Genomic DNA, 24,840 nt, shown 5'->3' with positions numbered 1-24,840 from the left:
GGTTACCCTTGACGCTGCATCACAGACAGGAGCGCCTACGATGGTGTACTCAACGACGAACTTGGGTGCACGAATGGCAAAATGTATCCAGGTTGTGTTTACAGCATCATGATGGTCTCATCCGTGTTTGGCGACATCGCGGTGAACGCACATTCGAAGCCTGCTGTCGTCATCGCCCTGCTGGCGTATTAGCCGGCGTGATGGTATGGGGTGCCATTGGTTACTTCTCAGGTCATCAGTCCCCTAGAACTTAGAACTACTTAAACCTAAGCAACCTAATGACAACACACATATCCATGCCCGATGCATTATTCGAACCTGCGACCGTAGCGGTCGCGCGGTTTCGGACTGTAGCGACTAGAGCCGCTCGGCCACCCCGGCCCGCTTTTCTCTGTCATTACATATAACAGGAAATGTCCTGACTACTAATAACTCACCAACGCCCAGCTCAAGCCTCTACGGATTTGGAGTTGGTGTTGATCTTGTACTGTAGACATCGTTTAAGTAGGAATTTTTCAAAATTTTTAAAGAATAAAACATTATTAAAGAACTACTAGATCATTTTTAAAACTACATCTATGAAAACTGGTATTTGACTTTTTGGTTGGAAATAACAATATACGTGTTTCAGTATTTTTGGACATACAACCCTCCCAAACGTGTGAAATTGAGTCATTGTCCAGAGGCCAACCGCTAAGGATACGAACTTGAAACTTCGAAAGGGTGTTGATCTTTTTAGACATCATTTAGTCTACATCTACACTACTTGGATACTCTGAAAATCACATTTAAATGCCTGGCAGAGGGTTCATCGAACCACCTTCACAATTCTATATTATTCCAATCTCGTATAGCGCGCGGAAAGAATGAACACTTATATCTCTCCGTACGAGCTGTTATTTCCCTAATTTTATCGTGGTGATAATTCCTCCCTATGTAGATCGGTGTCAACAAAATATTTTCGCATTCGGAGGAGAAAGTTGGTGATTTGAATTTCGTGAGAAGATTCCATCGCAACGAAAAACGCCTTTCTTTTAACGATTTCCAGCCCAAATCCTGTTCATTTCTGTGACACTGTCTCGCGATAATACAAAACGTGTTGCCTTTCTTTGAACTTTTTCGATGTACTCCGTCAATCCTATCTAGTAAAGATCCCGCACCGCGCAGCAGTATTCTAAAAGAGGACAGACAAGCATAGTTTAGTCGGTCTTCTTAGTGGATCTGTTACATTTTCTAAGTGTCCTGCCAATAAAACGCAGCCTTTGGTTAGCCTTCCCCACAATTCTATGTGTTCTTTCCAATTAAAGTTGTTCGTAATTGTAATACCTAGGTATTTAGTTGAAATTACGGCTTTTAGATTAGACTGATTTATTGTGTAACCGAAGTTAAACGAGTTCCTTTTGGCAATCGTGTGGATGACCTCACTCTTTTCGTTACTTAGGGTCAACTGCCACATTCCGCAGCATTCAGATATTTTTTCTAAATCGTTAGGTTCAAATGGCTCTGAGCGCTATGGGACCTAACATCTGAGGTCATCAGTCCCCTAGAACTTAGAACTACTTAAACCTAACTAGCCTAAGCACATCACACACATCCATGCCCGAGGCAGGATTCGAACCTGCGACCGTAGCGGTCGCGCGGTTCCAGACTGAAGCGCCTAGAACCGCTCGGCCACACCGGCCGGCTAAATTCTTAGGATTGTTCGTGATACCGTCCTTAAAAGGTGAAGCAGGGGACGCAAGGTCTTTTGAAAATATGCGGCTGTTAAGGTAATTTTGAAGCTATAAGTACGGATATTGGTTTTTGGTTTCTCCGACAGACATAAAAAAAAGATGTCAGTATTTTTGGAAAGTCAGCCACTAATGTGGTAAAATATTTCTTGTTGTGAGCGGACACAAGGAGAATTGGCCGCTGTCTGTAAACCAGCGTTGGCTGCCGTCGATATGCTTCTGGCTAATGCTCAAAGTTGTGGCGACGTCGGGCCGCTGGGGACGAGACTTGCTACACCTTCGGTACCGCTGGCATCCCCTGAAGATCCGTGTGTCGCTGCATCTTCTGATACACAACATCTGACCGGTTCGTCCTCACTGGAAAGTGAGTGGCAGATAGTGCTGGGTTCTCGTGTTAATGGGCGGAAGGCGAAAGAGGAAGCAGATCGCGCGGCCGGCTCCCTACGCCTTAGCAACAGGTACGAGATGCTGTCCATTGTTGATGGTAACTCTGAACCAGCACAGGCTGCCTCTATTGTTGCGCCAGTAGCTGATTTTACTGCCCAGTCAAGACGAGTGCATAGGGTGGGTATGTTTGTTACTGAGAGCTCCAATGTTAGGTGCATGATGGAGTGTGTCAGGGAATTAGCAGGCAAGATGGGAAAGAATGCCAGTGTGCACTCGATAGGAGGTGCTATCCAAAATTTTCGGGACTGGTGCTCCCATCTGTTGAAAACCTTAGCTTTGGACTAAAGGTCACCATCACCCTTGAAGAAGTTCCCATCCGCACGTACACACCGGTCCCAGCACTTCTGCCACTGGTCAAACGTTTTCTGGAAGTCCTGTCCTTTGAGGGTATTTATCAGCGTACATGAAACTTCTTGAATCCTCTCTAGAGAGTCGAACCGACGGCCTTTCAACTTGAGTTTCACTTTTGGGAATACCGTGAAGTCACAAGGTGCCAAATCTGGCGAGTATGATGGGTGGGGTACAACCGCCATTTTGTTTTTTGCCAAAAGGTCGTTGTGAGCAAGGACGTGTGATAGGGCGCGTTGCCGTGTCGCAGCCAAAGTTTGGGTTGTCGTCGCCGCATGTTTTCACGGAGCCATGGCAAAACGTCACAGTAGTATGCGGAATTCACTGTTTGGTTGGGTGGGGCGAATTCTTTGTGCACAATTCCCTTGGTATCAAAGAAAGCGATGATCATGCTCTTCACCTGTATCCCTTTTTTGGGTCTTGGAGAGCCTGGGCTCTTCCATTGGGACTATTGTTGCTTTGTCTCTGGGTCATAACCGTAAATCCAGCTCTCGTAGCCAGTGATAACCCATGACAAGAAAGTTGGATCATCCGATGCGGTCTGACGAAGGTTCCTGCACAAATTTTGCGGCGACACGATGCATGCCCAATTCATCAGTCAACATTCGTGACATGTCCCATAACCAATACCCACTTCATCCGCATAGTCTTCAATGGTTCGACGTCGATCCGCATTAAACAGTTGTTGAAGTGTGGCAACAATGTCTTGCGTTGGGCGGCTAATGGGCCTTCCGGTGTGAGCATCATCTTCGACGTCTGTACGTCTGTACGACCGGCCCTGAACCGAGCATGCACCTCAAACACACGTGTACAGCTCACTCTCTGTCCCCCAAACACTCGTTGAATCACTGCAAGGATCTCCGTAACACTTTTTCCGAGAATTCGCACAGAATTTGATACACACGCGCTGTTCTGTTCGCGGGTCCATCGGAAAATCGCTACACACTAAACACAGAGTATTACGGAAATCACTGTGGATACACAATAAGTCCTTCCAGCTGAATGCCACTCCGCACACTGACTTATAAGATATGCAACTCTCGCTACCTAGCGGTGCAAAGATCTACTACACCTACTTTCCAGCACGTCCCGAAAATTTTGGATTCCACCTCGTATATTTGCCGGGAGATCCCGTGATGTAGAAGAGGTCCTGCTGGCGGCTGTCGAGCGCACTGGGTGGAATCGGCCTGCATGTAGTAGCACATGTTGACGTGAATGACGCCTGCCGCTTGGGTTTTGAGGGCATTCTCGGCTCGTTTCGGTGGCTGGCTGATTCGATGAAGGCAACTAGCATCGCATGCGGGGAGCATGCTAAGCTGTATATTTGTAGCATCGTACTCAGAATTGACCGCGGTCCTCTGATTTGGAGCAGAGTGGAAGGTCTAAACCACTGTATCGGATGCGAATTTCTCGGTCTCCGCTATTGGGTACAGAATTGTAGGGTAATAGAGCAGGCTTGCACTACACGCAGGAAGCGGGTACGTAGCGGAGTACGTGTGGCGTGCACATGTGGCTTTTTTAGCTTAGAGAAACCCTCTCTTGCGATTAAAGACAATTTGCCTGATAAATTAGCCACAGTGTCCTCAGAGAACGTTCGTCTTCACAGATCAGAGACAGAAAAGGTTAATATGATTTTTTACTGCCAGAACATAGAAGGGAAGGTCCCAGAATTAGTATCACTTAAAGATTATAATGCAGAGATAGTATTAGGAACAGAAAATTAGTTGAATCTAGACGTCATGACAATGAAATCCTAAGTTCAGATTGGAATATTTATCATAAGGATAGGTTAGTCTCCAATGGCGGCGGCGTGTTTATTGCAGTAAAGAATTCTATATAATCTAGTGAGGTTATCATTGATTCCGCTTGTGAATTAATCTGGGCGAATTTAAGTACCAAAGATCGGTTAAAGATGGTAATTGGATACTTTTTAGACCGCCTGCGTCAGGGTCTCTGGTGGTAGACGCTTCAGTCAGAAATTGACGAATATCGTTAATAATTTTCCTTATTATGTCATTGTAATAGCGGGTGACTTCAACCTGCCAGGTATAGACTGGGAGTGACATGCTATCAAAACTGGTGTCAGAGACAGAGATTCCTGTGACATTGTTCTGGATGTCTCGTCGCAAAATTACTTTTAGAAGACAGTTAGAGAGGGTAACGTCTTAGGCTTCCTGGCAACAAACAGACTTGAACTTAATAAATCACTTAACGCAGAGGACGGTATCAATCATCGTAAGGCTGTGATAGCACCGTTCTTGTGAAATACAACTAGCTCCTTACTCACATGAAGTGTTATTATTGACAAGGGATTTCAGATTGATTCCGCATTTCTGGATTTCCGGAAGGCTTCTGAGACTGTACCACACAAGCTTGTAGTGAAATTGCGTGCTTATGGAATATCGTCTCAGTTATGTAACTGGATTCGTGATTTCCTGTCAGAGAGGCCACAGTTCGTAGTAACTGACGGAAAATCATCGAGTAAAACAAAGGTGATTTCTGGAGATTCCCAAGGTAGTGTTATGGGCCCCTTGCAGTTCCTTATCTACTTAAACGATTTGTGAGACAATCTGAGCGGCCGTCTTAGGTCGTTTGCAGATGACGTTCTTGTTTATCGACTAGTAAAGTCATCAGAAGACCAACACAAATTGCAAAACGATTTAGAAAAGATATCTGTATGGTGCGAAAATAGGCAATTGACCCGGTGTGAGGTCATCCACATGAGTGCTAAAAGAAGTCCTTTAAATTTCGGTTACACGATAAATCACTCAAATCTAAAGGTCGCAAATTCAAGTAAATATCTAGGAATTACAGTTGAGAATAACTTAAATTGGAAGGAACACATAGAAAATGTTGTGGGTAAGGCTAACCAAAGACTGCATTTTATTGCCAGGACACTTAGAGAATGTAACAGATCCACTAAGGACAATGCCTACACTACCCTTGTCTGTCCTCTTTTAGAATACTACTGCGCGGTGTGGGATCCTTGCCAGATAGGATTGACGGAGTACATCGAAAAAGTTCGACGAAGGGCAGTACGTTTTGTATTATCGTGAAATATGGGAGAGAGTGCCACTGAAATGTTAGAGGATTTGGGGTGGACGTCACTAGAACAAAGGTGCTTTTCGTTGCGGCGGAATGTTCTCACGAAATTCCAATCACCAACTTTCTCCTCCGTATGCGAAACTATTCTGTTGACACCGACCTACATAGGGAGAAACGATCACCATGATAAAATAAAGGAAATCAGAGCTCGTACGGAGAGATATAAGTGTTCGTTCGTTCCGCGAGCTATACGAGATGGAATAATAGAGAATTGTGGAGGTGGTTCGATGAACCCTCTGCCAGCCACTTAAATGGGATTTTCAGAGTATCTGTGTAGATGTAGATATAGACGACGACGAGTCTGAGAAACAGTATTAAGAAATGTACGAAGATAGTTTTGCTTAGCAAGAGTCTCAGGATACAAATTTCAGAGTATCTGATCAGTCAGCATCAAATTTTCGGTGATGAAGACGAAGATGTGGAAAACAAATGGAAAAAATACAAAGAAGTCGTAGAATATTCCCTAGCCAAGTATGTTCCGACTAAGATCTTAAGGGATGGGATATATCAACCATAGTTTAATAGCCGTTTTAGAAAACTACTACGTAAACAAAGAAAACTTCATCTCAAAGTCAAGAGAAGCAAAAAGCTAGCTGGAAAACTTAAACTGAACGAAACGAAAAAAAGCGTAAGGAGAGCAATGAAAGACGCATTCAATGACTTAGAACGTAAAACTTCGTCAACCGATCTGAGTGAAAACCCTCAGACGTTTTGCTCGTATATAAAATCAGTAAGTGGGTAAAAATCATCTTTCCATTCACTCAGTGACCATACTATCACCGAAACGGAAGATAAGAGAGAGAAGGCCGAAATATTGAATTCGTTCTTCTGAAATTTTTTCACCGCGGAAGGTCGTAAAACGGTCTCTCCTTTCAATCGTTGTACGAACGTCGAAATGGCGGATATTGAGATAACCCATCGCGGAATAGAAAAACTACTACAGTCGGTCAGTAGTGGGAAAGCGCCAAGACCAGGGGAGGTATCTATAAGATTTTCCAAAGAATGCGAAAGCACTTGCTTCCTTTCTAGCAGTAATTTATCGTAGGTCCTTGAGCAACGAGGAGTACCTAGCGACTGGAAGAAAGCGCAGGTCATTCCGGCTTTTAAGAAGGGCCGTAGGACAGATGAGCGCAATTATAGACGTTAATCTGTTGTAGGATTATGGAATGTGCTGAAACGTTACTTTGTAAATGAATAAAAAGTATCCCCAATTTTAATGAACACCTGAAATATATATATATATAAACTGAAAAAAAACGATTCACTAATGAGATGGAGCACTTTTCATTATTCATGAATTATTTTGCAAACAAGTATCTATGAGTTAAAATGTGTAAAGAAAATTCTGTAAAATAAAGTGTAGTAAAGTACCTTCGTTAGTCTAGTGACATAAGAAAGCGGAACGTGACTAGCTCTCTCTCTCTCGCTCTGTTCTCTCTCTCTCTCTCTCTCTCTCTCTCTCTTTCGTCCGATATCGAAATAAGCTGTGTAAGTGTTACTTGTACGCTTTTGTTGAATAACTATCTTAATTTGATGTCACGTGGCCGTGTTTAATTTGAAGATCCATTTCCTTGCTATTCATGCTATATATGATTCAATTAGGCAGTTTTTTAGTTTAGTTTCAGGCTGCAACAAAGAGAAGTTTCTGGCGCATTGTTTGGTGGCCACAGCCGAGCACTGCTAATGTTCATTCGCCGTTTAATCCATGACATTATAACTAATACGTCCCTGAGATCGTCTTTTACCGATATTTATCTCTCAAAATGCGGGCAATGTTATTATGCGACCCGTGTAATATTCATATCGATCATTGGCCTCCAAACAATGTCATCTACCAATGCACTCGCCAGCCTGATCTAATGACGATGCTGGAGAGCAAGATTCAGCTTAATTAAAAAAGGGAGTAAAATTTTTCTGTACAGTGTATATCATTTCAATGGTTTTGACTCCAGCGAAACAAGAAACGTTCATGTAGTGTTCTCAACTAGTGCTTACCAACTATTCAGTGCTTTCTTAAAATTCATGTTTACTCCCAGAGATAAAATCCACTATCATTTCATTTTAATTAATTAATTCATATCTATCTAAACAAACAATAATCATATAAAAATATCTTATTTTTTAAATTGAAAAACGCTACAGAGTTTTACCTTAAGAATTATGACGTTCTTGGAGAAGAAAAATCTCCTCTATAACAACCAACATGGATTCCGCAAACAAATATAACTCAGCTCTCACTGTTGCTCCATGAGAAGCACAATGCCGTAGACAATGGCGTGCAGATTGGTGCCGTGTTCCTGGACTTCTGTAAGGCATTTGACACCGTCCCGCACTCCCATTTAGTGAAAAAAACATGAGCTTAGCGAGTGTCGGAGCTGATTTGCGAGTGGATTCAAGACTTCCTTGCAGACAGAACTCAACACGTCGCTTCTAACGGAACAAAAACCGACAGATGTAAAGGTAATTTCTGCAGTATCCCATAGAAGTGTGACAGGACCGTTACTGTTTACAGTATATGTATATAAATGATCTAGTAGAAAGCATCGGATGCTCTCTAAGACTGTTCGCAGATGATAACAAAGTAGCAGTGCCGGAAGGTCGTAACGATTTGCAGAATGGCCTGGCAAGACATTTACAAAATTGTTAGAATATATATAAAAAAATAATAAAAATAAACATTTAACTGTATTATTATTATTTCATTATTGTATGAATGGTTGTAGATTATGTATAAAAGGAAATAACAGTTTTTCACTTTTATGTTTGTGCAATATTTATGTATTTACATTTCACAAATAACGTCTGTGGTCGGCGAATGTATGTATCGAAGCAGACAATGACAATTCAAAGAAATAACAAAGATGCATATTAAATTGCCTATAAATAGTGGAGGTAAAAACATTAATCTCTCTGTCTTCTTGTAACCCTTCAGGTTGTAAGAGCGTGTGACGCTCGCTTGAATACTTAGGTAGCCTTCGTTTGTCCTTTGATTGAGAAAGACGCCATTGGAGGCTGATATTTGTAAAAGGTGTGTACGTTCAATTTATGATGATTTGCTGAATTTAGAAATTGTTAAAATTATTACCCGTAATAATTTATTGTTAGCTTTCCCAAGATTTCATTCCACATTCTTATCAGTTTCCAGCATATTAAATTTTTCATGACGCAGAACTGTGCAGCGATCGCAGGAGCCGCTGCCGCGGCAAATTCAAATTAAATTGAATGAAACCAGTTTCCCCGCAATATAGCGGGCAGGGAACAGTACATTAAAATTATCTCTTTCAGTTTCCTGGAGACTTCAGAGGGAAACTGTGGATTTTATTATGTCATTTTCAGGTGGACATGGGCAGCCGCTATTATGTTATCAGTTACGTAAATAATTCATGAATGATAAAATTATACTTGTGTATGATCAAAGACTGCTGTGCAAAACCTGTTCTGGCTAATAATATAATAATCAAATTTAATTTTTTTTTAGTTTCATGCTCTCATGTTAGTCGTGCCAGTCAATAGTGTTCATATATTTTTAAAAAAAAATCCACTGCAGCTTTTACGTTTAGTGAACATAACATACTGTAACTTCCGTACAGGTAATAAGAGTAATTTTCTGTGCATTCAAGAGATGAAAGTAGCGAAGGGCATTTTTTTATTCCATAATTAGTTACAGTAATGGTACCATGTTCCATATCTAACAAGTCAGATCAGTGTTGTGCAAAAATAGTTTGCAAATTAAAGATCGTACGCCCACAGCAGGAAATCTTTCAGTGCTGTGCGTATCCCCACATAATAGGTCAAAGTGCATAAAGTTAAAATATTTTCAGCTGCGGGTACTAATAGTGAGAATCGTATTTTATCTATCATGCTCGGAACAATGAGCAATATAAATTTTATGCCATATAAACTGCATCTAAAGTAAAAAGGGTGTGAGGTGGAGAATACGCGACAGCCTCCAGAGAATTGATGAATGGTGCAGGCTGTAGCAGTTGACCCTCAACGGAAATAAATGTAACACACTGCGTGCACATAGGAAAAGAAATCCAGTACTGTATAGCTATCCAGTACTGACAGCGCGAACTGCTGGAAACAGTATCTTCCATAAAATATGTAGGAGTAACTATCCAGAGCGACCTTGAGCGGAATGACCACATAAAACAAATAGTGGAAGAAGCAAATGCGAGTTACAGATTCATGGAATCTTAAGGAAATGTAGCTCACTCACGACGGAAGTGGATTATGAGGCGCTTGTTCGACCGATTTTTCAGTATCGTTCATCTAACAGGGAGCCCTACCAGATAGGACTGATAGAAAAGATGGAGCAGTGAAGAGCAGCACGTTTCCTCAAGGGGTCACTTACTCGGCGCGAGAGCGTTACGGAGATGCACAACGAACTCCACAAGCCGACGTGACGAGAGAGGCGTTGTGCATCACGGAGATATTTACTGTTGAAATTTCGAGAGAGAACTTCCCGGGAAGCATCGGACAATTTATTACTTCCCCGCATATACGTTTGAAACACGTATGTAACATAGCAGCGATGGCGAGGCATTGTAGCATCTGTGACCAGAGAGTTTGCGCTTGACCGCGCGAGTGTTGCGAGCGGTTCTCTGTTGCGTCTAGCAGTCGTTGCGAGTCTGTAGCTCTGTGTAGTCGTGCAGTGCAGTACGCTAGTAGTCGTCATGCAGAGCGGTCGGTCAATAGTAGCAGCCCAGTGCGGTTGTGTGATGTAGGCGGTCGGCAACACTGGTCAAGATGCTGAATGAGGTACACTGTTAATTAATATAATCATTAGACAATGTAAAACTTATTTATTGTAATCAATCTCTAACAAGTCCCCCAATAATAATTTTGATTTCAAAAGCATTTTTTCAAAAATTTAATTTTTTATTGAACTAAAGATTTCGTTGCACTTCCCATTTCATTCCACTTCTTTTGAAGAAAAATTTCAGTAAATTCACAGAGAAAAGGAATATTATTATTTGCAATGCAGTTCCTCCAAGCCGTGCGCAGAAATAAGAGCAGAAATTTGACATCCAGTTATTCTGAGGTAAGACTTTAATTCTGATTGTTTTACACAGGGCCAAAGACCGATGTTTCGGTTTAATTGAATTTTCTTGTCACTGAATGGACTTTAATTTTTTGGTGAAGAATTTATATTTGAGTCAGAATGCGAATTTCACATTTTTGTTCCCATTGTCAGTACATTTCATTGTGGGCAGGTTACGCATAGAGCAATGACCATTAGCATTCTTAAATAATATTGTCATTCATGTAAATTTTTGTGGGGAGGTTACACTCGGCTCCCATTTCTATTAAGTATTGTCATTCTTTTTTCTTTTAAAATTTTGTGGGGAGGTTACACTTGGCGACTCCCAGTCCAGGATCGTATTTCGTTGAGAGTCTTTTGAGCGACAGTCAGATATCTGCTCTTATTTGCTTAGATATAATTAGGATTTGGCGCAACGCTTTTACTAATCTTGTGACTTTCCTTCTACAGGTCAACGGCAATTTGTTGCTTTGTTGTATTTGTGTGTTGCTTTTGCATTGTGTTTATTTGTTTTATGAAAAATTTTGACTATTGTAAAAATGCCGCGAAAGACTGTGAATAGTGTATCGCGAGGTATTACGAACGAAATTACCGGCTCAAATGACTTTACCGATAGTAATTGTGATACGCAGCGTAATGATGACAATCCTGCGTTCACTAACAATCAGTGCATTCCAACCACTAGTGATGACTTTTACCCTGATAATGAACAAACGAACTCAATTGTCTCGTCTGTTAATTGGACGACAATTGATGACGCAGAACGCTCTATTGTAATGAGCGCTGCCGAGCTTAACACACCCGATTTAGAAAATCTAAATAATGTACAGACAAATTTGTCTAATGAAAATGAACAGGATACACAAGGTACGACAGATTTATTTAATTCCGAAACAATGACTGATAGTGCACATTTGACTGGCAAACCTTTTTCTAAAATGCAGAATGACCAAATGGTCGTACAAAACGTGACAATTGCACATATACCATCACAGAGCACTGAGAATGCAACTGCTACTTTTGATGTGAATCAATTTATGGCAATAATGCTACAGTTTAAGAACGACCTTACTGCAAATTCCAAACAACAGAGTGAAGATTTCAAACAACAATTTAGTGAACAGAACGAAAATTTTAGACAACTTAATGAACAGGTCAAACAACAGAGTGTAGATAACAAATAAGATAATGAAAAACTCAAACAACAACTTGATGAAATTTTCGACAACCATTCCAAACAACTTAGCGAAGCAATTGATAAAAGTTTCGAGCTCACAAACGAAAAACAAGACGACCTTAGAGAACGGAACAAACAAGTTAGTGAGCAGATTAAAGCTGTTACCGTGCAATGTCAGGACAGTAAAGGACAATTACGTGTGGATACTAAGACTTGTGCTAATAACAGTAATGAAGAAGTTGGCACTGTTGCACAAGAATTCAGTAGCACACGTGTAGGCACAACCGAATGACATAAAGACGAGATTATTGCAGTCACTGAACAATGTTCAGCAAACGAAACACTGATACACGAAATTAATGCAGTCACTGAAGAATGTCCTAAAAACGAAGTACAGATTCGCGACGAAGTTAATTTAGAGTCAGTGGAAGTTTCATACACTCCGAATACGGAAGTTGACGAGAAAAGTGAACGACACAATAACCAGATTGACGAAAGTATTAAAGTAACAGAATTAACAATTATTTCAGTCACCAATACGGCACAGAATCCGCCACGTTGCGAGCATTTGTCAGAGTCACGCAGCGTGTATAATGTGAACAATCTACAGAGACTACGCGACTTAAAATCTGAAAAGCTACGCAACTTGAGATCCGAAATGACACAGACGAACAGATTCACACACAAACCTGAACGTGTTATCAAACTGAGTGACGAGAACGTAGATTTCGAGCAATTTTTATCCGCAAGAAAATGTAAAGAATTTAATAATGACAGAACACAGGTACACGCTTTGAGCTGTTTACGACAATTTGTTTTTATGCTTTCACCGCTACTGCCTGTAATGCAGAAGCGAGCTTTGAGCCTGATGCGACAATTTGCTATTTTATTTTTAACAGCATTGCCTATAATGCAGAAATTTGAATTAACATGGATACAGCTATTTGCCTTTGAAATTTTACCGCTATTGCCTGTAACACAAAAGCTAAAATTTATTTGCAGTGCGTAATTGACCTCAGGGGATTCATTACGCTTTAATGAATATGTGCCGTAGCGAGCATAGGGCCCCGAGCTGTAGTAGTGCTGTTTCATCTTTAGTTTTCTGCACTGCTGCCTTCTCTTCTACTATCCTTTATATCTATCAAAACTGCTCTTTAACTATTGCTCTTTGTAGAATTAAGAAACGTATGTAATGAAACCGGATATGACAAATCTTTTACCGAATGTGACAATTTTCAGTAGGCACTCCAGAACCAGCGTAATTTTAATAACAGATAAAATCGTAATCATCAGTATGTATAAAATTAACAGCAAGCGCATTTTTGGTAACAATAGACCTTTACACCACAATAGCATGAAAGTCAGCCGCTTGGCGTACCTAACCAACAATGCAGTCTACAAGGTCAACCAGGCTTTAATGTTTCGCCGCGTGCACGTATAGTGCCAGGTTCAACAAATAATAACGCATGGCAACAAAGAAATAACTACGTACAGACAACACACTATTTCAACTCGCATCGCAATGCGCCGTATAGAAATTACTATCATGACAGACGTAAAAAGGATGAGCACAATTTTCAGCGTACATTTAATAACAGTCGATCTTATGAGCAGCAACAACATCAGCAACAACAAATAATCATGAATGGAACAGACAATAGGTGTCATCCATAGCGTAACACGTCAATAAGAAATAACAGAGCAGTTCAAATAGTCGAAATGCCACAGCATCCTTCCGTAAATAATAGCACGTACGACAGAATTTGACCAGACACAGTACAGATTGCATATTCCAGTAACGCAAACATTACTTTTGACACGCAGAATTTTGTTCACGAGAATGTTATTTGAAACATGCTTTGTTGAATGCCCCACTTTTATCGCACCCAGATCTTACCAGAAATTTTTCCATTGCCACTGACAGTTCCAATACCGCTTTAGGCGTACACATTTTCCAGGAAATTGAAGAAGACGGTTCTACAGTAATTAAAAACATCGCATTTGCAAGTCGCATTCTGTCACCTGCTGAACGAAATTACTCTGTTACAGAATTGGAAACATTATGTGTTGTATGGGCTTTTACGAGATTTAGGCACTTTCTTTATGGCAGACATACCACCGTTTACACAGACCACAGAGCGATACAATTTTTACTCTCGGCTAAATTTACTCACGACAGGTTAAGTAGATGGAAACTTTATTTACAGGAATTTAATTTTACAATTGTTCACATTCCCGGCACACAAAATGTTATAGCAGACGCACTATCGCGTTCTCTCGGCAACAATCAGCAAGACGTAGCAACCAACTTCTGCAAAACAAATTTCAGCGTCATGTACATTCAGCAAGTTGCATTTGAAAACTTTATTTCATCGTCATTACAGGACATAGCACAAGAACAAAATAAAGACAACGTGTGGAAAGAAATTAAACACCTTTGGCTAGATATGAATAATGTAACGATTAGGAACCACTACACTGTACGCAATGACATTCTGTTTCGCCGCTCTCATCCTGACAGCAACAATTGGTTATTATGCATTCCTGACGAACTGGTCAACAAATTAATTTGGTACACTCATTTAAGCTACGCACATTACGGAGCACGAAAATGTTTCCTTATACTGAGACAGAACTGTTATTTTACTAACATGGAAAAACGTATACGACGAGTTTTAGCGTCTTGTAAAATTTGCCAGAAAGCTAAATCAGACACCACTTCACATATTCCTCCTTTATATCCCATTATACCTGTTAAATTAAGACATATGGCCGCAGTAGATATTTTTGGTCCGATTCCAAGAACCAACAGAGGTTTTTGCTACATCTTTGTCGCTGTTGAGCTCACTTCAAAATTTGTTACTTTCACTCCATTACGCAAAGCTACTGCTAAAACTGTTTCAAATGCATTTGTAAAACATTTTCTATCTCATGTAGGGCATGTAATGAAAGTAATTTCTGATAATGGATCACAATTTCGTAGTAGCGTATGGACACGCATGTTACGAGCCAGAAACATTTCTCCGATCTATATATCCAAGTACCACGCTTCTTCGAACCCCTGTGAACGATTAATGAAAGAAATTGGTAAACTGTGCCGAATATACTGCCACAAAAGACATATTGATTGGGATACACACATACTCTCATTCCAAGATGTAATTAATTCCATTCCAAATGAATCCACTATGCTATCTCCGTCTGTTATACTGAAAAATGCTGAACCACCTAACAAAATTAAAGAATTAATAACATTTCCTACATCTCGTCGATTACGACACCACGAAATAATTGACATTGCGCTGAACAACATCAAACGTGCCGCAGAGCGCCGGAGAAGACAGCAAAAACAGGTTTGTACACGCCGAGACTTTCACGTTGGACAGAAGATATTAGTACGTACACTCTATTTATCCAGCAAATTAAAAGGTAAGTGCAGTAAATTTGAACTTCTATACGCAGGTCCGTATCGGATTCGCAGCATCCCTCACCCCAATGTTGTACACGTCGAAACTTTGAGAACTAGAAAATCGAAAGGCAATCACCATATCTCAAACATTAAACCGTTTATTGAGTGAAACCACTGTATGATTCAACACACTATGATGCCATTTACTAATGCAATTATTTCACGTGACTAATTACTGATGATTATCGTATTTTTTCTTGGCAAGTGCCCGGCAAGGTAAGGTTAGGAGGTCGCTTTTCTTGTCGTTACACATTAGACCGTGCACATTTTCCACTTTTTTGTGTATATGATTGTACTCCAGTTTTGTTTATATGCACTGTGAAATAGTTAAGATATAACACACACCAGTCGACTTTGACAATATTTTGCCTTATGACATCTCAACATCGTGACTGTTTTACATTTTTTTTTTTGCTACTGCATTGTATTATTCTGTGTACATTTTTGCATCTGAACACTGTCAACGTCTTTAACATATTACGTTTTCTGTCATGTTATGCTGTATGGTTAATTGTGTCACCATAAACCAGTCATTATTTAGTGGGTATATGATTTAAATGCAAGACATTAATCTCTGCTCATCAATTTCAGAAAGAAATGATGCATGTAAGAAATAAATTCAACAGAAATGGGAATTTCACCTACGGGATAAACGAAAGGAGATGCAATAACTTTATGAGGAAGAGTAAATGGATCAGGATTAACAAGCATTAACAAGACTATACTATACTCATCACAGAATAGCAGTCTTAACTAATTTTTTCTTTCAGAATACAAGGTGATTGATGCAGGCTGTCAGACTGAACTACACATCTTAGTTTTAGTGATGCTAGAGATAAGGAATAGTTGTATAATGAGTAATGAAGTGATTTTTTGCAGATGATAATGAATACTGATGAATAATGATGAAGGATATGGTATTATGAGTAATGAAGTTTTTCTTTACAGGTGATGATAATAATGAAGTTATGATAATGTGGATAATGAAGTGATTGATAATGAAGTTTTTTCTTTACAGATGAGGATAATGCTGAAGTTTTATATTTATGCTATGTAGTTATTTAAGTATTTGTTGCAGTTTGTTTTGACAGCAGGTGTTATATTGCATAGTAGGATGACAGAAAGTTTTGGAAAGGACAGCTATGAAACACATTTTATACACATTTCACTACCTGTTAATTCGAAGTTCACTACTTTTCAGCATAGTGTGCGTTTCTTCTTTCAGGTCAATAATCCATTTTGTATTTTTTTCCAGGAGAAGTTTTTCATGATACTTGCTAAACCTGTTACTTATTATACCTGTTCTAGTACTTGCATTTTTTGTATTTTTACCCATTTTTGTTTATCATTTATAAATGTGATCACATATACTGCCTTGTTACATAACCTTGCTACAGCTGACTCATGACGAATGACGTTACCTATCCTCGTTTGCAGCAATAGGTCAAAAGCAAATAGTGTTATGCCTCAGCAATTAATTATCGATCCCAACGCAATGCATTGCTAACAAAAAAAAAAAAAAAAAAAAAAAAGGTATTACCAGTCCCAAATAGTGACACCAGTTTGAGACAATTCTGAATAATACTGATTAGCTCTGAATAGTACGTCACTTGAGTAATGACTTATTAATGAGACAAAAAAAAGTATATATTTAAGATAATGCTTTGTCACTAGCTAATAACTGCCACTGTTTATTGTAATGAGACTACTTATAATGCCCATGATTATTAATGCTATGATTGTAATTAACTGATTTTAATAATGACTTTGTAATGATCTGAATATTACTGAATGAGGAACACTGTTTATGGTAATGAGACTACTTATAATGCCTGTGATTATTAATGCTATGACTATAATTAACTGATTTTTAATAATGACTTCGTAATGATCTGAATAATACTGAATGATGAACTATGTTTTATTCTATTCAATACTTGCTGGCCACTGAGTGCCAATAATTAATGTCACTCCACGAATTGTTATTAATTATGCCATTGATTAGCTCTTGTTTCCAATGTTGATACTTTGTAACCAGAAAGGAATGTGACGGTTTAATAATGCTTTGTAATTAGGAGAAGACTAATGATTATTATTGGAATGACAAATGATTAATTAACGACCAATGATTAATTAACTGTAATTAGACAAATGATTAATTAACGACAAATGATTAATTAACTGTAATTAGGAAAAGGCTAATGATTATTATTGAAATGACAAATGATTAATTAACTGTAATTAGGAGAAGGTTAATGATTCTTAATTATACTCTGTAACTGAAAAGAATGCGATTATTTCATAATATTTTGTAACCAGGAAAAGAAGGCTACTGATTCTATGTAAAACAATTAATGAACATTTTTCTGTAATACTGCATACTTAGTACAGAAATGTTCAATAACTGGGCTATGAATGCCGCAAACTACTAATGAAGACTGTAATTGTCAATGGTATGTGACATAATGTCCTTCACCTCATGAGCTAACTACCCTGAATTTGCAATGTCCATTTGTCCTGTTTATCCTAGTGATCATGGAGCACTATATTTGGTTTTGCACTAATTCTACGTTGGTGTGCCTTGTAAGAGAGTGGTGTTGACATGCTGTCCACCACCGTGAGCGATGAAGACATTATTATGGTCCCACTGTTTGGTGTACGTAAGGTACTGCCAAAATGAAAACATGGAACATTACTACGACAGTTCAGTGTCTTGGCTACACTGATAAATTCTGATGGGAAAAGAACTTCAAGTTGTGTCACTTGGTGTTGTACTTCTGTGGAAAGATATGGACTTTCAGAACAGCTGTGTGCAATCTAAAGTGCTACAACCATGATGCAATCCTTCCCTTTCCTATCCTAATTCTTGTCACATAAAGAAAAAAATTTTTTGGTAACATCATTTATGTTCATAGGTTATACAGTTTTCGATTCGCTGAACTCCAATGCGAGTACACTTATGTCACTTGTCATCATGATATTTTTTCTTACCAGTCTGTTTATTTGTTCTGAATATGCTAAAGAATTTTTTCAGTGCCTGTGCACTTTGTTATCTGTCAAATAATTTGTATATGCATTTTTTCTGATTTGCTACTATGTTTTGTACTCACATTTTGTCTTTGTCTGATATATTTTGTACTCAGTGCGTGTGCACAACGTTTAAATATTCTGTAAGTTGAAGAATTTTGTTAATTAAAGAAAAAATTTTGCCGCACTTGGCAAGTCCAAATGACTCACCATCGCTGCCAAATTTTTGCCCCCCCCAGTGGAGGGTTATGAAACACGTATGTAACATAGCAGCGATGGCGAGGCATTGTAGCATCTGTGACCAGAGAGTTTGCGCTTGACCGCGCGAGTGTTGCGAGCGGTTCTCTGTTGCGTCTAGCAGTCGTTGCGAGTCTGTAGCTCTGTGTAGTCGTGCAGTGCAGTACGCTAGTAGTCGTCATGCAGAGCGGTCGGTCAATAGTAGCAGCCCAGTGCGGTTGTGTGATGTAGGCGGTCGGCAACACTGGTCAAGATGCTGAATGAGGTACACTGTTAATTAATATAATCATTAGACAATGTAAAACTTATTTATTGTAATCAATCTCTAACAAGTCCCCCAATAATAATTTTGATTTCAAAAGCATTTTTTCAAAAATTTAATTTTTTATTGAACTAAAGATTTCGTTGCACTTCCCATTTCATTCCACTTCTTTTGAAGAAAAATTTCAGTAAATTCACAGATAAAAGGAATATTATTATTTGCAATGCAGTTCCTCCAAGCCGTGCGCAGAAATAAGAGCAGAAATTTGACATCCAGTTATTCTGAGGTAAGACTTTAATTCTGATTGTTTTACACAGGGCCAAAGACCGATGTTTCGGTTTAATTGAATTTTCTTGTCACTGAATGGACTTTAATTTTTTGGTGAAGAATTTATATTTGAGTCAGAATGCGAATTTCACATTTTTGTTCCCATTGTCAGTACATTTCATTGTGGGCAGGTTACGCATAGAGCAATGACCATTAGCATTCTTAAATAATATTGTCATTCATGTAAATTTTTGTGGGGAGGTTACACTCGGCTCCCATTTCTATTAAGTATTGTCATTCTTTTTTCTTTTAAAATTTTGTGGGGAGGTTACACGTTTCGCGTAATGACCATGAGGACAAAATTCGGGAAATTAGACAAAATGCAGAGGCTTACCGACAATCATTATTCCCCAAGGGCTATTCTCGAATGATACAGCGGTCGAGGGCTCAGTTAATGGTAAAATGTACCCTCCGCCACACACCATTAGATGGCTTGCAGAGTATGATGTAGATACAGCTGAATGTATTTTGAAAATAAATCATTATTAAAGTTCAAGTAAAGCAATTTAAAAGCTACATCCTTGAAAATTGGTATTTGACTTCTTGGTTGGAAGTAAAAAAAGATACATGATTCACTGTTTTTGGAAATTCAACCCCTGAGGGGGTGAAACAGGGGATGAAAACTTTTACGAAAATATTTCATTATGGAAGTATTTTTAAAGCTACATATAAGAGAATTTATATTTGGCTTCTCGATTTGAAATAAGAAAAAGAAAGTATTTCAGTGTTTCAGAAAATTCAAACCCTAAGGGGGTAAAATAAGGTATGAAAGATTTCGCGGAAGTATTTAATTAAGCAAGTATTTTTGAAACTTAATTGCTGAAAATTTGCATTTGGCTTCTCGGTTAGAATTTTTTTTTTTTTAAAAAAACGTGTTTCAGTGTTTCTTTGGAACCCAAGCTCTAAAAGGATGACATAGAGCATGAAAATTTTTATAAATATATTTCATTACGTTTAGACATAATTGATGCTAAATCTATGACTTGTTATTGACTTTTAAAGTATTTGACTTTTAAAGAAGTATGTGTTAGGGAATGAGAGATTTAATGGAAATATCATCACAAGAACTCAAAAGTTGGATTATCAAAGACATCTGACTCCAGCTACCAGAATCGATTTTTTGTCGTAGGACATTTGGAAAACACAATGTTTCCATAACCTCAATTAGCTTGCAAAGTTTAGAACAGAGGTTCCCAAACTTTTGTTTGTCACGCCCCCCTTCTGCCGAAAAGAAAACTTCCGTGCCCCCCCCCCTAAAAAAAATATAGAGATTTTTATCAATTATCAGGAAACTATTGAAAAATTTGTGATGGTGACGTCATGTAACATGGTGGGCTGTTAATGTATCGAGTCGCAGTTATTACGTCATCAGTCTAGTCTAGTGATTATAAGCCACTCCGAAAGTAAAGAAAGTCCTTGGTAAACAAGGAAAAATATTTGCTACCTTTGAAGATTAGTGGATGCGGGCCATTATTTTAAATTGAGTGTAGCTTATTACTTTCACCCATTATCAAAAATAGTCACTCAATCACGGTGTTAATGAACATAACTGATTTGTACGCTTATAGCGCTCCCCATTGTCATTGCGCATAGGTTGGCATTTATGTCAACGACGACAGTTACTGAACGGCGACAAAGGCCCAGTTCCCAGAACCAGACAAAAAATAAAAAATAAGTTTTACGAAATAATTTTGCAGACTACACAGAACTTTAAAAAATATGAATAAAACAACTTCCTTGCCTTGATTACATTCCCTTACTGCACACCATTTCTTCACCAATATACGACTTTAGGACTACTCTTCGCTTGCCATATCTAGGATAAACTTTCGCTGTGTCTTCATCCAGAAGAAATACTATTATTAGTTGAAATAACATACCACACGTAACATCAGAATCCACAAGGATCACACGCAGTATTTATATATGTATATTTTATATTGTTTCTTCGAAATAGTTTTTTATAATTTCATAGTATTACCTACACGTAAGGATAGTTAGGAGGAAAATAACAAATTCTCTTATAATGTGACGTACTTATTATAAAAATATTATTTCCACACACATATGGCAAGAAACAAACAAATGAATCAATGTGAAGGATGAGCTTGCGTATTTTTTACAAGATTTTGAATTCTTGGCTGAATAGTAGAAACTGCGCAACGTAAATCATTGGCAATACTGAGTTTGCTTCTAAGCTTTATCGCCACTACCGCTGAAAATGCTCTTTCGCACAAATAAGTGCTTGAAAATGGTAAATACAGTTTCAGTGCTTGTTCTGCTGAGCTGGGTTACACAGTGAGATATTTCACCCGAAATAAAGGCTTATCTATCTTCTCAAAGTCATACTTCGCTGCACAATCATTTTTAATTTCTAAGACTTCCTCTTGTAGTCTGTCTGGCAACACATCCACGTCAACATGAAATGGATCCGTCGTTAATCTATAATAAATTTTATCATCACAACTGTTAGGGAAGTATCGTTCGAATTCATCAATGAGGTGCTGCAAATGGTTCGATATTTTACTCTTAGTATCAGTATCCCTAAAATCGTTTTGAAATCGGGCTTCTTCTAGGGTTCCAAACAATCTAGGAAAGCAGGAATAATTGCAGGCTAAAATTTTACGTTTCCATAGTTGCAACTTATCAGTAAACGCTTTTATGGCGTCCCGATGAAAAATTATGTTTGACTCTCCACCTCGTAATTTCAAATTCAATGTGTTTAAAGATTCGAAAATATCTGACAGAAAAGCCAATGCAACATGAACACCGGGCTTTCTAAATTCCACATACAATTCAGTTTGTTTGTTATTTTCCAAAAACTGTATCACTTCGTCTCGAAGTTCAAATAATCGTCCTAGCATATTTCCTTTTGAGAGCCAGCGTACTTCTGTATGAAGTAAAAGTGTTTTATGCTCTGCTCCCAAGTCTTCACAAAGAGCCGTAAATAACCTGGAATTTAACAAACTCTTTTTAATATGATTCACGATTTTGATGCACAATTTCAAGGCATCATTGAGTTCCTTTGGAAGTGTCTTAGCTGCCAATGCTTGACGGTGTATTACACAGTGGATAGCAGTAACACTAGGGTTTTTTTCTCTGACCATCTGCACGAATCCTGAGCGACATCCAAGCATTGATGGGACGTGCATACGCCTATCAGTTTCTGCCGTCGTAACTCATTTTTACAAAAGAATTCAGACGGCTGCCATTATATGAATTGCTTTTGAAGTTGTCTTTAATTCTGTAGAAAACTGCAACACTTCTTTAATTGCTTCATTTTCTATATAGCGAACGAAAGCTAGCAGTTGGCAACAATTCGCAACATCGGTACTCTCGTCTAACTGTACTGCGAAAAACTGCGATTGTTTGACGGCCGTAACTAATTGATTTTGTATGTCTTCGGCCATATCATCAATCCGACGTTTCACAGTATTGTCAGAAAGCGGTATTTGTGAAAGTTTTAGTTTACTTTCTGACCCAAGAACAATATCAGCAGCTTTCAACAAACAGGATTTGACCAGTGTCTCTCCGATAATATGAAACGGGCTTTTCCCGGATTAGGGCAGAAACAGCCCACAGGCACCCTAAGAATTTTCTACCTGTTCTGCGGTGCCGTTCTGAGCAGTGTAGCCTGGGGTTTTATGCTAAAATCGTTTTCGTTCCCCTATCTTTCGTTACTTATAAACAAAACGTTATAAGTTTTGAGTAACATCAATGAATTGGTTGTCAAATTTCACAGTAATTAAGTAAGGTCATGGATACACCTCACACATCGCTGGAAACTGTGTACAGTGCCAAGCAGTTATCTCTGTACTCGTACTAAAAGAAGCCACTGTCGCAGCAAAGAACGTACACTAATTTCAAAGGCCGGCCGAAGTGGCCGCGCGGTTCTGGCACTGCAGTCTGAACCGCGAGACCGCTACGGTCGCAGGTTCGAATCCTGCCTCGGGCATGGATGTGTGTGATGTCCTTAGGTTAGTTAGGTTTAACTAGTTCTAAGTTCTAGGGGACTAATGACCTCAGCAGTTGAGTCCCATAGTGCTCAGAGCCATTTGAACCTAATTTCAAACGAAATTATGCTGTATTTCAAAAAGGCAGAAGAAAAATAACTGTTTTGTCAGATAAGTAGTCCGAATGAAAGAGCTGTAGTTCCGACCGCCCGAAAAAAAAAATAGCCTCACTAATGGACTTCATTGTCAACCTAGCAGGGTTTGTTTCATTGTTAGCAGTCACGACAATGTTTCCAGAACGGCGTGAAGTACTCTGCTCAGAACGAACACTTGTACTAGTTTCGCATTCAGGTCGTGCACATTTTTCTGGTGACAAAGGGCATAACCCTGGCGTCCAAATTACGAACCCGCCAGTTCATTTGAAGCGTAAACAGTCTATTAAAGTCACTGTAATCACATCACATGGGGATCCGCGGGTTGACAGGGTAATAAAACGGCATTTTTGCAGTTATGCAGTATAAGTGATTATTACCCTGATGAACCTAGCCTACTACGGCTAAAAGTTGTAACATGATTACGTTCAGTTCATGTGTACAAATGTACGGAATAGTTAATACATGACTTTTCTGTTTTCCAATTGTCAGAAGTAAGTTGTTTACAAATCTGATATATTAGAATTAACGTATATCGCCTTCGTAATTTTGTTTCTGTGCATGACATTCCAAACGTGACATTCTAAAGTGATCTTCAAAAGCTGTTATGTTCTAGGATAGGTTATTGAGATAGGATTGCGGGAAGTGGGACCCCAAACGATTGCATTTAGCACCATACTCTATCATTAATACCTGCACATTCATTTTTATTAAAATATCGATATTAAAAAGAAATATTAGGTTTATACCGCTAACCCCACCCGCGCCCCCCTTGCAACATCATCACGCCCCCCAGTTTGGGAACCTCTGGTTTAGAAGATGTTCCAATTTATGAACAACATAAAAATTCGATTAAAGAAAAACAAAGAACAATTTGTGCAGATAATACATTCTGTGCGAGCGAATCCACGAGCGCTAAGTTAGTAGTGCTACGTTATACGTTAAGACAAGTCTTTGTTAAACTTTGTTACCGAAAACCTCGAAAATTTCAAAAAATGTGTGTGAAATCTTATGGGACTAAGGTCATCAGTCCCTAATCTTACGCACTGCTTAACCTAAATTATCCTAAGAACTTACACACACACACACACACACACACCCATGCCCGAAGGAGGACTCGAACCTCTGCCGGGATCAGCCACACAGTCCATGACTGCAGCGCCGTAGACCGCTCGGCTAATCCCACGCTGCTCGAAAATTTCCTAACCATTTTGCTTCAGATTTCTATATGATACTGTAATAAAAGTTCGGATGGAGATAGGATACATAGTCCCATTTATCTCGACCACCCTAAATAACTGTTTGTCCAGATGCAAATTACAAAATGGTCCAAGCAAATGTCGGGGGGGGGGGGGGGGGGGGAGCAGGGGGGACATCAATCAGTATGATTGCCTTCGTTCCTGTATTTTTAATTCGGTAATTCGTTTCCTCTCCTAAAGACCTATTCAAAAATGTATCACAGTGTACCATTCACTGAAACTCAACGTTATTGATTATAAACACAACAGTGACTTTGACGGTCCCAGCGCTTAGTGCAGGTACTCGGGGTAATGGAACACACC

This window comes from Schistocerca serialis, chromosome 7 (assembly GCF_023864345.2).
Source record: "Schistocerca serialis cubense isolate TAMUIC-IGC-003099 chromosome 7, iqSchSeri2.2, whole genome shotgun sequence".
Classification (NCBI taxonomy): domain Eukaryota; kingdom Metazoa; phylum Arthropoda; class Insecta; order Orthoptera; family Acrididae; genus Schistocerca; species Schistocerca serialis.
The sequence above is the reverse complement of the archived record's forward strand: the minus strand, read 5'-3'. Positions refer to the sequence as shown.